General features: G+C 47.8%; 1 protein-coding gene across 2 annotated transcripts in view; it reads right to left on the minus strand.

Moving 5' to 3' along the window:
• The window catches only part of ZBTB7C (zinc finger and BTB domain containing 7C), a 151,919-nt gene that overhangs the window by 118,692 nt on the left and 18,204 nt on the right, over positions 1-15,023 (minus strand). The window contains exon 1 of one of the 2 annotated variants that reach the window (XM_088156167.1): positions 2,198-2,347. The exons of the other annotated variant lie outside the window; for it this stretch is intronic. The gene's annotated coding sequence lies outside the window, so the exon portion shown is untranslated. Of the gene's footprint in view, positions 1-2,197; positions 2,348-15,023 lie in introns of those variants that run through there. 2 annotated transcript variants of the gene reach the window in all.

The raw sequence follows: 15,023 nt of genomic DNA on the forward strand, positions 1-15,023 counted from the left end.
TGAATCTAGGATCACCACACATAATGGGCTGGTTTACATATTTCTGCACGAGTTTTCCATCAGTTGTTTTCAAAAATTCCAAACCAGGGCATTCCAGGAGCTGGAAGAGGTGAATAACTTTTTTTTTTTTTTTTTTTTTTAATCTAATGACATGTCCTACTTGTACAAAAACTAGGAGGAAAATGTCTTGAGTCAATGAGAAACAGATCTGGGTGGAAGTGAAAGAAGTTCGACAACACAGAAAGAGAATGAAAAGCTTGCCACCCCTGTTTGAATCAAAACTAAACGTCTTAGTCCACTACTACCAAGTCTTGTTTAGTCTTTCCTCCTTCTAACTGTTAACTGTAATTCCCAAACAGAAAGTTGAAAAGCTTCATTGAGAAGCTGTCAAAAAGAAAATGTTTTGGCATTTCCAAAATGACACATTTCATTCTGACATTTCACTTGAAATGCCTGGACATTAAAAATAAATTAGCTCCCCCTGGGGATTTTCAACATATCCAGTTGCCAAATTCAATTTAAGCTTATGAATAGTCCAGGCTTTCTGAAATCCAACTTTTGAATCCACAGAATCCCAGAATGGTTTAGATTGGAATAAGCCTTAAAGCTCGTCCCATGCCACCCCCCTGCCATGGCAGGGACACCTTCCACTGTCCCAGTGCTCCAAGCCCTGTCCAGCCTGGCCTTGGACACTGCCAGGGATCCAGGGACAGGCACTGCTGCTCTGGAAAACCTGTGCCAGGGCCTCACCACACTCACATTATGAAATTCCTTCCTAATATCCAATCTAAATCTACTTTAATTAACTTACACTGGAAGTTCAGTTCAGATTTGGTCCAGACAGTGACGCTGATACTCAAAACTTGATCTCCAGCCAACATCTCAAGCTTACAAATATTTACACCTTATGAAAATATTATATATGAAGAGAATGAGTTAGCCTATGACCCAACAACAGCCTCTCAAATTATTTTAACATGTGTTTTGCTCCTAATATACTGCTGTCATTCATGGGGATTAACGGTTGTTATTAATCACCTCATTTGAAGGTACAGGAGAAAACCATCTCCCTGTGCACAAGCTAGAGGGAAGATTATTTATCTGCTATCACCAACACATAATAAAAACAATTTCTGAGTAGATCTCACCTCTCATACACAGACGACCATGTCACGCCGTGAGTGATTTGCAAGGCTTTGGAGGCATGACAAAAGCAGCCAGCAATGACAACCAAGGGTAACATCTCACAGCCCCTCCTCAGATGAGTAAAACTCATGCAGATTAGCACATCCATCAGCCTGAGGCCTTGGTGAAGACTTCTGGGGTCACCAGGGTGGTCACACCCCCTCTGGATTTCCAAGAGGCTGCTGGTGGGACTCAGCAGGGACTCCAGAGCAGCTGCAGAGCTCACCTGGGCTGTCCAACCTGGTAAAGTCCTACAGCTGTGTTTCCAGAAGGTGTCACACAGAATCACAAAAGGGTATGGGTTGGAAGGGTCTTTAAAGATCATTTTGTTCCAATGCCAACCACCATGGAAATGACATCCACTTTTCCAGGTTGTTCCAGGCATCATCCAGCTGGCCTTGGACACTTCCAGGAATGGGGCAGCCACGACTTCTCTGGGAAACCTCACAGCCTCACCACCCTCACAGCCACAAATTCCTTCCCAATATCTAGTCTAAATCTCTCCTCTTTTAGTTTAAGACTAAAACCATTCCCCCTGGTCACACTCAGTGGTTCCAATCCAGCTTGGATAGACAATGGCTAAGGGAAACTTGCACCACTAAGCTTAAATCCATCACCCTGCTGGTGTGACCTTGCTGGGTGACTGAGGGATCAAAGTCAGTCTAGGGCAGGAGAACCTGCTCCAAGCCACCACCAGCAAGGTACCAACAGCAAGGAATCTGAACACAGGATCAGCATTTTGTCCCCACTTTGCTGTAGTGGCTCCAGGGGGGTTGCTTTCCCTCTTTTTACTTTTTAACGCTGCATTTTACTCATACCGAAAGCACTTAGCACCAAAGACAGATGTGAGAACGGGGCAGACAACAAACTTCCACTCTCCTGGATGTCTATAATACCAGGTCTAAACCAAAATATCCTTGCACTCTCCTGAGCTGGGCTACGGTGGGTCTGAAATGCCGACTCCACTCCAGCACACACTTCACATTGAACTGCACACTTAAGAAAAACTTACATGTTTATACACCTTGTTTGCACAGCATGGTGCTTGTAGGCTAGAGGCTCGAGTTCCTTCTTCTGATTCACTCCTTCAGTGAGTCAAACTATTTATGTGAACTCGAATCCACATGAGGTGCAGAACAGCTCGGGCTTCAGCTCAGTGCCAGCTGCACTCCCATTGTCCACCATATAAAAGCAGGTATCCTGGCACGGACACAGGAGGTATGAAATACAGAAGATGACAAAACACTGCTTTTGTAAGACACCTGCAGAAAAAAGAACTAATGCAATAGGAAAAAAAAATAAGGAAAAAAGAAAATAAAGAGAAAGATCTATATTTTGCTTTTCTCTCCTGTTGTCCTTTCTCTGGATCCCTTTACCTCTTGGTTTTTTTTGAGGCTAGGGACAGAAGAACCAGCCTCTTTGCATTCAGCCTTTTCTCCATTCCCCACACACTGCTGTATTTAATCCATGCCCTGAAGCTCAGCCAACATCCCTTATTAAATGAAGTTGGCTCTTCATCTCCTGAACTACAAAAAAAAAAAAAATTAAAAAGCAATCTTATGAGAAATACAGAGCTTCTGGGAATCCTAAAATGATTTGTTTTGGAAGGGACCTTAAAGCTCGTCCAGTGCCACCCATTGCCACGGGCAGGGACACCTTCCACTGTCCCAGGCTGCTCCAAGCCCTGTCCAACCTGGCCCTGGACACTTCCAGGGATCCAGGGACAGCCACAGCTGCTCTGGGCACCCTGTGCCAGGGCCTGCCCACCCTCCCAGCCAGGAATTCCTTCCTAATATCTGATGTGAACCTGCCCTCTGGCAGTTTAATATTCCTAAGGAGGCTGCTCCTTTTCTCTGGACTCCTAAACTAAAACCCTGTTGGTATAAAGTCAGATCTGGGCTTTTCATCAGCTCGGACCCTCCAGCTGAAAACCAAGCACATGAAGGAAATCCTCTCGAGCAAACCAGGTGTGTTAGTACTGGACCAATGCACTAAAGGTGGCACATCCAAGGTTTGATGCACAAGCACTCTTCCATGCAACCTGCTTTAAAGGTTCCTTGACTCTTTTCTGCAAGAAGCAGCCCTGGCCTTGTTGATTGGCACAGCAGGTAATTTCGGTAACTGTTTTGCTCATGTAGAAGTTCTCTGTCATTCCAGGTGAGTGGAGTATCCCCTGCATCCTACTGTACCAGGGGATTTCTCCCACCAATCCCACATCCAGAAACACCCCATGCACAAGCAGTGGCTCATCTAAAGGAGTAAAGGCAAGGAAGAGCTCCAGGCTTTGGAAAAGGGGGTCCTGGATACATGTTTTGACATTTAAGGAATAACACAAATGCACTTTCTCACAAGCAGTATCTGATGAGCTCTGCTCAAGATCACATCCGAGGAGCAACAGCCCCTGGAGTACGGCAGAGTACAAATGGTCTCTCACAGAGTATTTGGCTGTTACATCAGTATTAATCCCCTCAGCAGCTAAACTGTGGGAGGCTCGTGAAATCTCTCTCTTTTCCCCACTGTACCAATGAAAGGTCTTCAGCAATTTCTATCCAAACAACTGTCCTTTGTGAATAACAGGACCATTCATGGAGTATAATTTTATGACCTCATTCAAGAAATTTTAGCCAAATTGTGCTTCCTCTCTTGAAGAGCTGCCTTTGGTGAGAAGAGATTGTTCACAACCACAGAAGCAACAAAAATACACATTCTTTGCTTCCACAACCTGGTCTGGCTTTTTGTTGTTTTGCTGTTGTTGGGGTTTTTTTGTCATTTATTTCCAAAATACCTGCTGTCTGTCAGAATGATGCTGCTCCTCTGACAAAGCCTATAACTATCACTCAAAGATCACAGCATCTCACAAGAGTTCAGTGGAAAACGAGAGGAAAAACTCCCAGGGTACACAACCAAAGTTCTCATTTGAGGATAGGGGGTGGATTAACTGAACGAAAATTAAATCAGCTCTTAGGTCTCAGCTCTCTGCTGGTACAAGCAGGTGCAAATTCCAACACAGAGCCAAAGCCACATCCACATCCATCTCTCTGATAGCAGCAGGATTATCACTGCAGGAAATAACATCACAGAATGGTTTGGGATGGAGGGGACCTTAAAGCTCATCCAGTGCCACCCATTGCCACGGGCAGGGACACCTTCCACTGTCCCAGGCTGCTCCAAGCCCTGTCCAACCCGGTCTTGGGCACTTCCAGGGATCCAGGGGCAGACACAGCTGCTCTGGGCACCCTGTGCCAATGTCTAAGTGCATATCAGGATGTAGTGAAGAGTGCTTTAATCACTAGGCTGACAAGTGACAAAATACACTTTAAAATTAAGGTGTCTAGTATTGTTTGCTAGGAAAACGAAGAAACAGCTATCCTGAATCTATGCCCCATTGCTTCCCCAGTGTTCTCCCACATCTGCATCTGCCTGTCTCCTCTCACATGGTGAGCTCTTCAGGATGCTGACAGCATCCTGCATTCTCTCAGCCTGGAATCCCTCCTACTGCCAGCCCCTATCTACAGGGAAAAGGCTGGCCACACATCTTCTATCTCCTTTCCATCCCCAAATTTAAGACTGGGTTCTGCTTTACAACAAACTCTGTTTCTTAAGACATTCTATGTCATCCCATTCCACTTACCACAAACACTGTCACAAGCAAAACACAAAAAACAAGGGAGAAACAGAGATGGAGAGAGAGATCCCCTCCAGCACCTATCTGTGACAGGAAACATTCATGTGCCTGTAGAACAGCAGAAAAGAACACATCAGCTGAAGAAGGGACACCAAAATGACAGCATGAGGATTTTTAAGAACAAAAAGGAGAGGAAAACCACGGCCACGATACATGCAACCACTTCCCAAGCTACTGAAAACAGAATAAAACACAAGAACAGCTTCTTGTCTGGCCTCTGCCTGCAGTAGGCCAGCAACAGACTTGAACAAAACCCTGGTTCCATTCCAGGTCTGATGCATTTAGGGAAGATGCGTGCTGTCCCTAAAAGACCCTGCCACCCCAGGCACAGCACACACTGTCACACACACCCTTTGGCTCTCACAGTTACTAAATTTACTAAAAGACTAAGCAAAACTGCACTTCCCAGCAATAAAACCCCTTCTCTGATGGCATCACTGGAGACCTCACTTGTGCATTAATTCAGAGGCTGCCCATTACCTATTAATTAGAGGACACTATTATGCAAATAATGACAATTAATTAAACCTTCACTTATTAATCTAAAGCAGTCTCTTCCTTGCTGTTCTCAAATACACCCCAGGCAAGCAGCTACAATTTTTTAACTGTAAAAGTGACAGTCTATGGGCTGACACTTCTTAAAAGAATGTCTTTAATATCAAAATAAAGTGAAACTGCCTCGTCTCCTGAGTGCAACTGCAATAATGAGATGTTAAACCCAATCTCTCCCAGCGTGCTGGGTTGAGAGAGATGGGATGTTTCCTTCCCAAAAACCTCATCCTTCTCCTAGGAGACTGCTTCTCCCCACTGAGCATATCTGGGCACACACAGCCCTAGCTTGATATTTCTCTGGCTTTCACTCAAGTCAGATTTATGGGAAACACAAAGCTCCTGGGAATCACAGAATTTCAGGTTGGAAGGGATCTTTACAGGCCATCTAGTCCAACATCCCTGCCATGGGCAGGGACATCTTCAACTACATCAGGCTCAGAGTCCTGCCTGAACTGGTCTTGAATATTTTCAAGGATGGGGCATCCACCACTGCATCCCTCTTCTTCCTCCTCTAACAGCCACATATTTGCACTGCCTAACAGCAACTTGTGTGGCAGGGAGCAGAAGGTACCTCCTGAACCACAGCCTCCTCCCTAAATGCCCACCTCCTCTGACTGCCACGTGTCTTGTCGTGCTCTGCACTGCACCACGGACCTGCGACACCACCCTGGGACGATTTTCAAGAGCCACACTTACTGTCACCACGGCAAATAACCCTCTGGCTCGTGTTTCACCGCTTACACTTCTTTTTTCCTACCAGACAGGGCCCTCGTTTTCCCCAGGTTGTGTGTGCAGAGCCAGAGCTGGGAGTGCTCTTCCTCACCGATGTCATCGTCCGCCAGCACGAGGGATGGGGTGGGCTTGTTCTGCAGCTCCTGGCGTGATTCAGAACAGCCTGGGAATTACACTTGGAATAAGTGATTAAAAACCCTGACTTACTGCTCCATTACTACGCAGGGGCAAGGCTCTCAGCAGCACTGATCAGAGCCAAGCCCTTCTGAATGAGAGCAAAATGAGGAGAACCGAGTGCTGGTACTCCTCCAGACTGTTCCCTGGGTATGTGGAGGTGGGAATAAGGGCTTGGAAAACCCTCAGAAGGGAATCACCAGCACACATTTCATCACTCTCTGAACCCCAGCACAGTCACCTCCTTCAAAAAACCCTTCTCCAAGATGCTAGCCTCCTCCTGCCCAGTAACTGCAGGCAGTAGCTCTTTGGAAAAACCAAAGAGGCACAGCAGTCATTTTGAAATGAAGGTACCCAGACCCTCAATCATATGTTACCTCTATCTCAAACATTAAAATAAGCAGCTTGGATTTTCTTGGTAGGGAGGGAATCCTGGTGGGAAGAAGGAAATAGGATTTCAGAGGAGGAAACGCAGAGCAAAGGAAGGGTTTGAAGGGGAAGGGAGGAGGCCCCTTGAACAGAAGCAAAAAACTACAGCAAAATAAACTTGCTCAGATGGTCTCCCGGGGATTTGTGGCCTGAAATTCCAGCCACCTCCACCCACAGATGAGCAAAGGGCTAGAGCAGCAGAGACCTGAAAGATCCACCCTTGGCAGTCTGTGATCACGGGCATCAGCTGGCTTCACAAATCTCAATCACAAGGAGTACCTTGGCCAATTCTCCTCTATTTTTTCTGAAAAGGTCCACGCTGTTGTAGCCCCGTATTTCCAGGTGCTGCATAAACCTCCCAGAGCTCGGGAGGAAAGTATTGTCTCTGCCTTCCCCAGCTGGAAAAAAGAGCTCGGGAATTCAATTAGCATGTAAGAATGCTCAGGCTTATGTGCTTGAGTCTCCCACATGGAATTAACTTATGGGCCTCACAGCTGAGGACCAGGTAAACAAGACATTCCAGCCCTTTATGTAGGTACCCACCAAAATCAATCTCAGCCTAGAGTGGCTTGGTCAAGGTCATGCATAAAGCCTCAGCAGAAATTAATTGTGAAGAACCCAAAGAAGATTTAAAAGGGAGAATAAAAGCACTCTCCTTCCCAGAACTGAATTACTTTGCATTAACCCAAGCCTGTTCTGTCCTGAAGCACCAACCCACCCATGGAGCAGCTGAACCTCAAGCCTTGCCCTTTGCTCACCAGCAGAAACGAGCCCCAGAAATGAGAACATTCAGCTCCAGCCTCCTGCCAGGACACACTGAGCTGTGTGCTCCTGCCTTGGCTGACAACTCCATACCCCAACTCCTCTCTTTCTGAAGCCATTCCCACCCCCAACCAGCTACAGGGATGATCCCACATCCCAGTGGGATCACGGAATCAAGTGACCACCAAGAATCAAGACCATCAGGTCCACCTGTGCCTGACCCCCACCTTGTCCCCAGCCCAGAGCTCTCAGTGCCACGTCGAGCCCCTCCTCAGACACCTCCAGGGATGGGCACTCCAAACCTCCCTGGGCAGCCCCGTCCAGTGTCTGACCACCCTTTTCATGAAGATGGACACTCCTTGGCTATTAATTAGGTTAACTGGATGACCAGCATCTAAGGCTCCCCATCTCCTTTCCACAGCCCAAAAATCTCCTTCATCTACCTCTTCCCTTCCAGGTGATTGTCCCACCCATGCCAATCCATTCCTGCCTTCTATAAAGTTTTCAAGGAGCAAAGTAACAAACTTTGGGGCTCCTTGTACTTGAAAAGAAAGAGAATGCAAGCCATTTGTTATTTTGAATTTGGCATTTTGTGCAAGTTTTATGAGGTAGCTATCTAAAAGTCTGGATAGTTAGTATACTTTAGGATCATTTCACTGCAGACATTAACATCCTCCACTTCCTTAAGGACTGAGACATCAGAAGAACCACAGCTACTGGCTTTGGGCACTGCCTGAATGTTGTATCCTTGCAATTCCCTCACCATATTACAGAGAGGTCCACAGACCCTGCCAGGAGGGCAGATTACCATGCTAGGCAAGCTACTACTGCTTCACTTGCAACATCAAAAACAATTCCTACCTTGGAAAAGGAGAGAGATGCTCCACAAGCAAGACAGTGGAAACACACAACCTGGAGTGACCTGTTGTGGTCACAGAGGCAGGTAGTGGCCAAAGGAGGGAAACAACCCAGTGTTCCTCAGGGAATCCTCACCTCCTGGGATGAATTACAGCCCTCAACATCAGCTTTCTGCCATTTGTCCTCACCTCACTCCCTCCCAGGAGCTGACCTGTCTGTAGTTACCTGTTCTGCAGCAGGTGTGGAGATCAGCAGCATTCTCAGCTCCAAGTAAGGGCTGGCTGATCCAGGAGAATTACAGGCAGGTGGAAGGGGCATTTAAGGGTCATCTAATACAACCCCCTGCCTTGAACAGAGACATCTTCAACTAGCCCTTGTTGCTCAGAGCCCCGTTCAGTCTGGCCTTGAATGCTTCCATGGATGGAGCATGCATTACCTTTCTGGGCAACCTGTGCCAGTGTTTCACCAGCCTCATTGTAAAAACCTTCATAATTTTGCCTGCTTTAAACAGATTCTCTTTTAGTTTAAAACTGTTATCTCTTGTTCTCTTGCAACAGGCCCTGCTAAGCACTATGTCTATTTCACATAAACCCTTCAGGCACTGGAAGGGGCTCTAAGGGTCCCACACCACATGGGGCGTGGCCCATCATGAATATAAAAGTGTGTGCAGTGGGGCCTGTGTGTGCCTTTGTGACTGTGAGAGCACAGACTGTGCAGCCATCTCCTCCCAGACTCACACCAGCACTTCCCCATCTCCTCCAACACCAAGCACAGCCCTTCCAGGATGTAAATCCACACCAACTCCAACGCCCTCATCCCTCAGTCCCGTCCTGCCTACCACAAAATGGGAAACAGCCTTGAAATAATGACTATAATTACAGTTTGGTAGGTCTTAAAAGTAGCAGAGAAAGACAGCCCTCCTCTTCACGACATTCCCAGTAAAACATGTCACAACAAATGGCCCGAGGGAAATCTGTGGAGCTGGGTGTAAATATTTTGATGTGCTCATGATTAAGCTTCTTGGTACTTACTGTCCACTGCCAAAAAATTGGGCTGCTCCCCATGCTTGCATCTCAACCCAGGTATGCACCCTCATCTGCTGTACACCAGGGGCCCCAGAAAATCCACCTGCTCCTAGGAGTATTTATGACTTGCCACTGAAAGATGGATATGTTCCTTTTCTGTTTCATTTAAAAAAAATAAAAAATTAGAGAGTGGACAGGCAGCTAGGAATTTCTGAGGTTTGACAGCCCATAATCAGAGATGAACTCGCCTGAAATAGAAGGAAACAAGAAGGAAACAAGCCCCTGAACTGCTCCCTGTTCATTTTTAGCAAGCAAACCAGGTGAGCACAGCAACTGCTATTTACCCTCTGAGTCACGGGAAACAGCACCCAGAACAGATGCTTTGCCAAAGCTTTGCAAGGCTTAAAAAAAAAAAAATATACAAACGATTTGAGGCAAGTCTCAGGGCTTGCAAATTCCCTGTGAAATCCAGGCTTGGGATAACGAAGAGCTCCAGGGCTGAGGTCAGGCTGCTGCCGAGCACCTGCACTTAGGAATGCATCATTGACCGAATTCTGCTCGGGGCATCAAAGCCCCACAGACGTCACCAACTGCACAGTCTGGCCCAGTAACCCGTAATTTCCCTGTAATAAGAAGCAACAGGGTGAGAGTTTTAGTGGCCATGCATAATGCACGCCCTCTGGCATGGCTGGGGGAACAGGAGATGAGCACCACAGCTGGCAGCACCAGCCACAATGCTGGGGAAATGGACGCCCCAAAACCCACAGAACACCTCCAAGCAACACCCCAAAGGCTCACCACACTCTCTGCTCCCCCATTTTCCCTTCCCCATGCAGCAGTCACACACAGATGGTTTCACTGTGGCTGGTACCTACCTGCTCGTGGGCACCTGCTGCTTCTCAGCCTGGATGAGGGCTGAGCATATTGCTCAAACCCATCACCCACTCTCTCACAGAGTATGGAAAAAGCCAGTTGAATAGTTTATCAGCTGTAAGCACCACTCACTTTTCCAGGTATGACACGCCCCGCACTCAAAAGTCTGTGGTAGTTTCACAACGCCCTATGGAATTGCTCCCTTGCAGCCTGTTGCTGCTACTTTCCTTCCCATTCCCCCTTCCAATCCACCATCAACCTCACCATCATCAGCACAGGCACCTTTCTGCCATCCAGCCTCCAGAACACACCCCCACACATCAAGATCCAGCCCTCACCCCAGCTGTGGCCTCCTCATCCTTATCCCCACATGAAGGGAAGCTGCTTTTATTCTGCTTCTCCCTTTATTTTCCCTCATGTATTCCTCTCCAGCCCTCTGATCCCTCCTCTCCTGTACCCTTGGTCCTTCCCTAAAAATCCCAGTAAGTTTTAGACATACCTGAAAACCCCTGAGAGCATCTTATAGCAAGTTTTACATAATCCCAAACACTCTTCTCCCTAAAACTATAAAAACTCACTCCACCAAGGCCAACCATGCTCACGTGGCATTCCAGAAAGAGACTTCCTCACCTGGACACCCACAGGTGGGCTTCATTCCAGGGCCAAGGTTCTACCAGGTCCCCCTCCCACGTGGAGTCACAACTCCACTGGCACAGAAGCCAAACTGGGAGCACATAGCAGGGACTCCCTCCTCTGTTTTTTATCAAAAAGGCACAGGACTGAGCCCAGAAATCATCCAGGTCCACCTGCCTGGGACTCCAGGCACAATGCCACACTTGGCCACACCATGGTGAGGCAGAAGCTCCTTCAAAAGGCTTCAAAACCAAAGATGCTCATTGTGGCAGCTAAAAGAAGCAGGAACCTTCTGCTAGAAAAGGACAGCCAATAAAACTCCCCAGAAATGGTGGTTAGGTCCTGCTGCTGCCAAAAGATCTGTGTTTGTCTGGCAGGAGGGCTCTCCCTGATCACAGAATTATCAGCCCTTCATTTACCACCAGGGTGTAACCTTTAAATACACCTCCTTCAAGTGATCAGTGCTGAGCACACCCCATGCCATCACTGCTAGAAGAGGACCAAGAGAAATCACAACAGACCTACCAAAAAAACATGTGAACAAAGCACCTGGGTGCTTCCCAGTCCAACCTCGAGCCAAGACCAGAGGTGGCAGCAAGGAAAGAATCAAGATTTGAGGTGGCTGAAGCAGAGCAGACCAGACAGCCAACATCAAGTGATGTTTACTACTTGAAATCTGCCAGCAAAGAAAGGGAAAGCCCACCTGATGAACACCTTGGGCTGTGAGACTCAGCACATCTAGGGAAGGTCACCAGATAGCAAGTGGGATAGAGGAGAGCAGATGGCACAAACTGGGACCAGCTGGAAAATGTCTGCAAGAGCTGGTTTCCTACAAAAAGCAGAGTCTCTTACAACAGTCCTCCTTGTAAAGACAGCTCTAAGTGCTCAGGAGATCTGTTTTCAAAAATTTCACTCAAAGTCGAGGTTTGGGAAGAAAGACTGATGTATCTCTGCCCTTGCTCAAGCTACATCTCTCTGCTCAAATGAGACACAAGACCCTTCCCACACCACCAACAGCATCTTGCTGTTTGCCTTTCTCTGCTCTGAACTTGTGCTGCCTGGCAAGTATCACATATTTCTTCCACCCCTCTCCCCCTACTCAAGCTGCAGCAAGGGGTGAGCCCCATGCACCAACTGGGGTGCAAGAACGATCTGACAGGGTCAGACCCTGTGACATTGCCTGGGTGGGTTGTACACATAAACTGATGGGGACCCAAGGAGTAGAAGGGGATTCAGAGGGCAAAAACCCCGTGACAGATCTACAGCTTGAGTAATCTTTACCAGGCTCTGCCACTGTCACCAGCCAAGGAGTTTCTCCCAGGATATGGGGCCACCACGAGCTCTCCCCTCACATGCTCCTCCCCAGTCCCAGGAGCAGAGAGATTTACAGAAACGAACACCTCTGGCTCCCCGGAAAATAAATGAGTTTTGGGAAGTGCACCACACCTCCAAAAGACCCATATCCTTCACCCCCCTCCATGTCCTGGCATGCCATCACTCAACATGCACAAAATACAACCTCAAGTCAAAAGCAAAAAAGCACACAATCACCTAAACCCTCCATCCCCACCTCCCCACACACTGAGGGGATCACAGGCATCACTCTCCAGGGCATATTTGGTACTGCATAATAGGGGTTAAACTTTATGGCCTCAAAACCAACATTTTAAACCCAAAAGAGGAGGTGGAGTGGCGTGATAACGCACCATGCCCCAAGCTGTGCACTCCTACACTCGGGGAAATCTCACCTGAATTCTTACACAAACTCACCCAAACCCCGCAGGTGCACCGAGGAAATTAAAGCAAAAACCGAGAAAGTGAAAATAAGACCTGAGAAAACGAAAATTAAACCTAAGAAAATTAAAATGCAAACTACCTCCTGCAATATGACGGCTCCCTGGATCAGTTGCCGTACGTCCTCGGGAGTTTTTGGGGAGGACACCTCCACATCAGCAAACCAACAGTACCAAAATGACTGCACCCCATCTTCTGCCTGCAAAAGCTCCAGCTGGTGGGATTTTTTTTTTTTTTTTTTCCTACAGCAGTTTGACTCAGAGGTCTGGCCAGACTCACAGCTCTCAAATTCGTTTAATAAATCATCTCCTAACCCCGCCCAGAAGCAAAAGGCAAATCTCTGTCTCCCAGGCACCTCCTGATTGGACTAACGTGCCTCTTGCTAATGACCCTGTGAGGAATAGCACGGCTTCGAGTGACGTGTTTATGAAGATAAATATTTTAACTTCACAGTTTAGCGCTGTAAACTCGTTCCAGCCGGAGAGTCTCTTTAAGTTGGTTCCAGGAGAAAAATGCCTCAATAATTAAATTTTTTTTTAATTCTCTTTTTTTTTTTTTTTTTAAAGCTATGAAATATTAATTGCAGTGAAATACTGTGGCGTGTCTTTCAGGTGCAATTAGTAGCTGCTGGTGGATGGGAAAAAAAAAAAAAAAAAAGACCTGGCTGGTGAAGCCCAGGGAAGGGATGGGAATGATTTCTCCCCTCGGCAGAGGGAATGCAGTGCTCTGCCCTATCTAATCTCACTATAGCAACGGGAAGACCTTGGCAACCCCGATCTTTACAGTTATTAAGACGGGAGAGCGGAAGAGTCGGGAGCACAGTGCCGAGGGATGCTCGGCCAAGGAAATAAAGCATCCTGTCTCACTCGGCAGGGATGCAGGGTCTGCCAAGCTCCCAGGGTGGGGCAGTAGCTCAAGGCTGGCTCCCCAAAACTTTTTTTTTTTTTTTTTGAGGTGGCTTTTTATGCCAAAGAGGAGACATGCATCTCCTCATCACACCCTGGAGAAGGATGTCCCAACTCCTGCTGCTTGGACCTGCTGGAGGAAGGCACGGAATGTTCCATGGGCTGGAGCCCCTCTGCTCTGGAGCCAGGCTGGCACAGCTGGGGGTGTTCACTTGCACAAGAGAGCCCCTTTTGCTCTCTTAGAGCATCTACCAGTAGCTAAAAGAGGTTTCTAAGAAAGACGGGGACAGACTTTTAGCAGGGCCTCTCACAGTGATGGTTTTAAATTTGGAAGGATGGAATTTTTACACTGAGGATGCCCTGGGCGATGCCCTGGCACAGGCTGCCCAGGGAAGCTGTGGCTGCCCCATCCCTAGAAGTGTTCAAGGTCAGGCTAGGTGGGGCTCTGAGCAACCTGGTCTTTTTCAAGACATCTCTCCTCATTGCACGAGGTTGGAGAAGAAAATCTTCCAACCCTAACAATTCAATTATTCCCTAATTCCCCCAAGGATTCGAGAAGATGCTGCTCTTAGGACCAAGTCTGCATGCAGCTGCTGTCCCTCAGACCCAGATTCAGCCACAAGGACCTGCCCAGAAAGGATGGGGACAAGGAGGCTCCCCCACAAGTGCCACCCAGCCTGGGGCTGCCAGCAACCTGCCCCACTGCCATCTCCAGAGATTGCTCACTCTCAGCTCCAGCCAGGATGATTCACACTCAAATGCAAAGGCACAAAGTGCTCAGATCAGTTTATTGCAAAATAGTACATCCTAGTGAATGCCTGGCCCAGAGCCACTTCAGTCCCAGGCTCCCAGACAGCAGGGATAGCCCCAGGGCTAACCTGAAGGCCACCAGCTCCTGCCCACAGCTTGGTCCCACCTGGACAGAGCAGAGAGCTGTGGGATTTCTCCCCTATCAAAAAGGGATACTTCACCAAGACCTCATTAGTCCTGTATCCCCTTAAAAGGGGATTTCAGGCTGCTAGAATCTGAAAAAAACAGACCTTACAGCTCACTGACCAGCCCTGAGGATCTCCCACTCATTCTGCTGCACCAGCTCACCATGACAGACACTCACCAGAACAGGCTACTGACTCAGGGAGGGCTGCTTGGGGACCCTCCAAGGCTCAACTGCTTCTACCACCATTCACACTGCCAGTAAAACAACACTAATAATCCATCACAAACTTCCAAGGCAGCGTGAGTCACTCTTTTTGGTGGCAGAAGTTGTGTTTGTCTCTAGCACTGCTCTTCTTGGCACCTCAAAGTCCTGGGATCATGTTCTTCCCACAGCTTCCTCTACTATCAAGTTCCACACAAATTCCACACTGTTTCCTTCCTTCCTCCCTAGCAGCCTGATTAGCCTAAAGTTTCTTCACC

This window comes from Sturnus vulgaris, chromosome Z (genome assembly GCF_052056855.1).
Source record: "Sturnus vulgaris isolate bStuVul1 chromosome Z, bStuVul1.hap1, whole genome shotgun sequence".
NCBI classification, from domain to species: Eukaryota; Metazoa; Chordata; class Aves; order Passeriformes; family Sturnidae; genus Sturnus; species Sturnus vulgaris.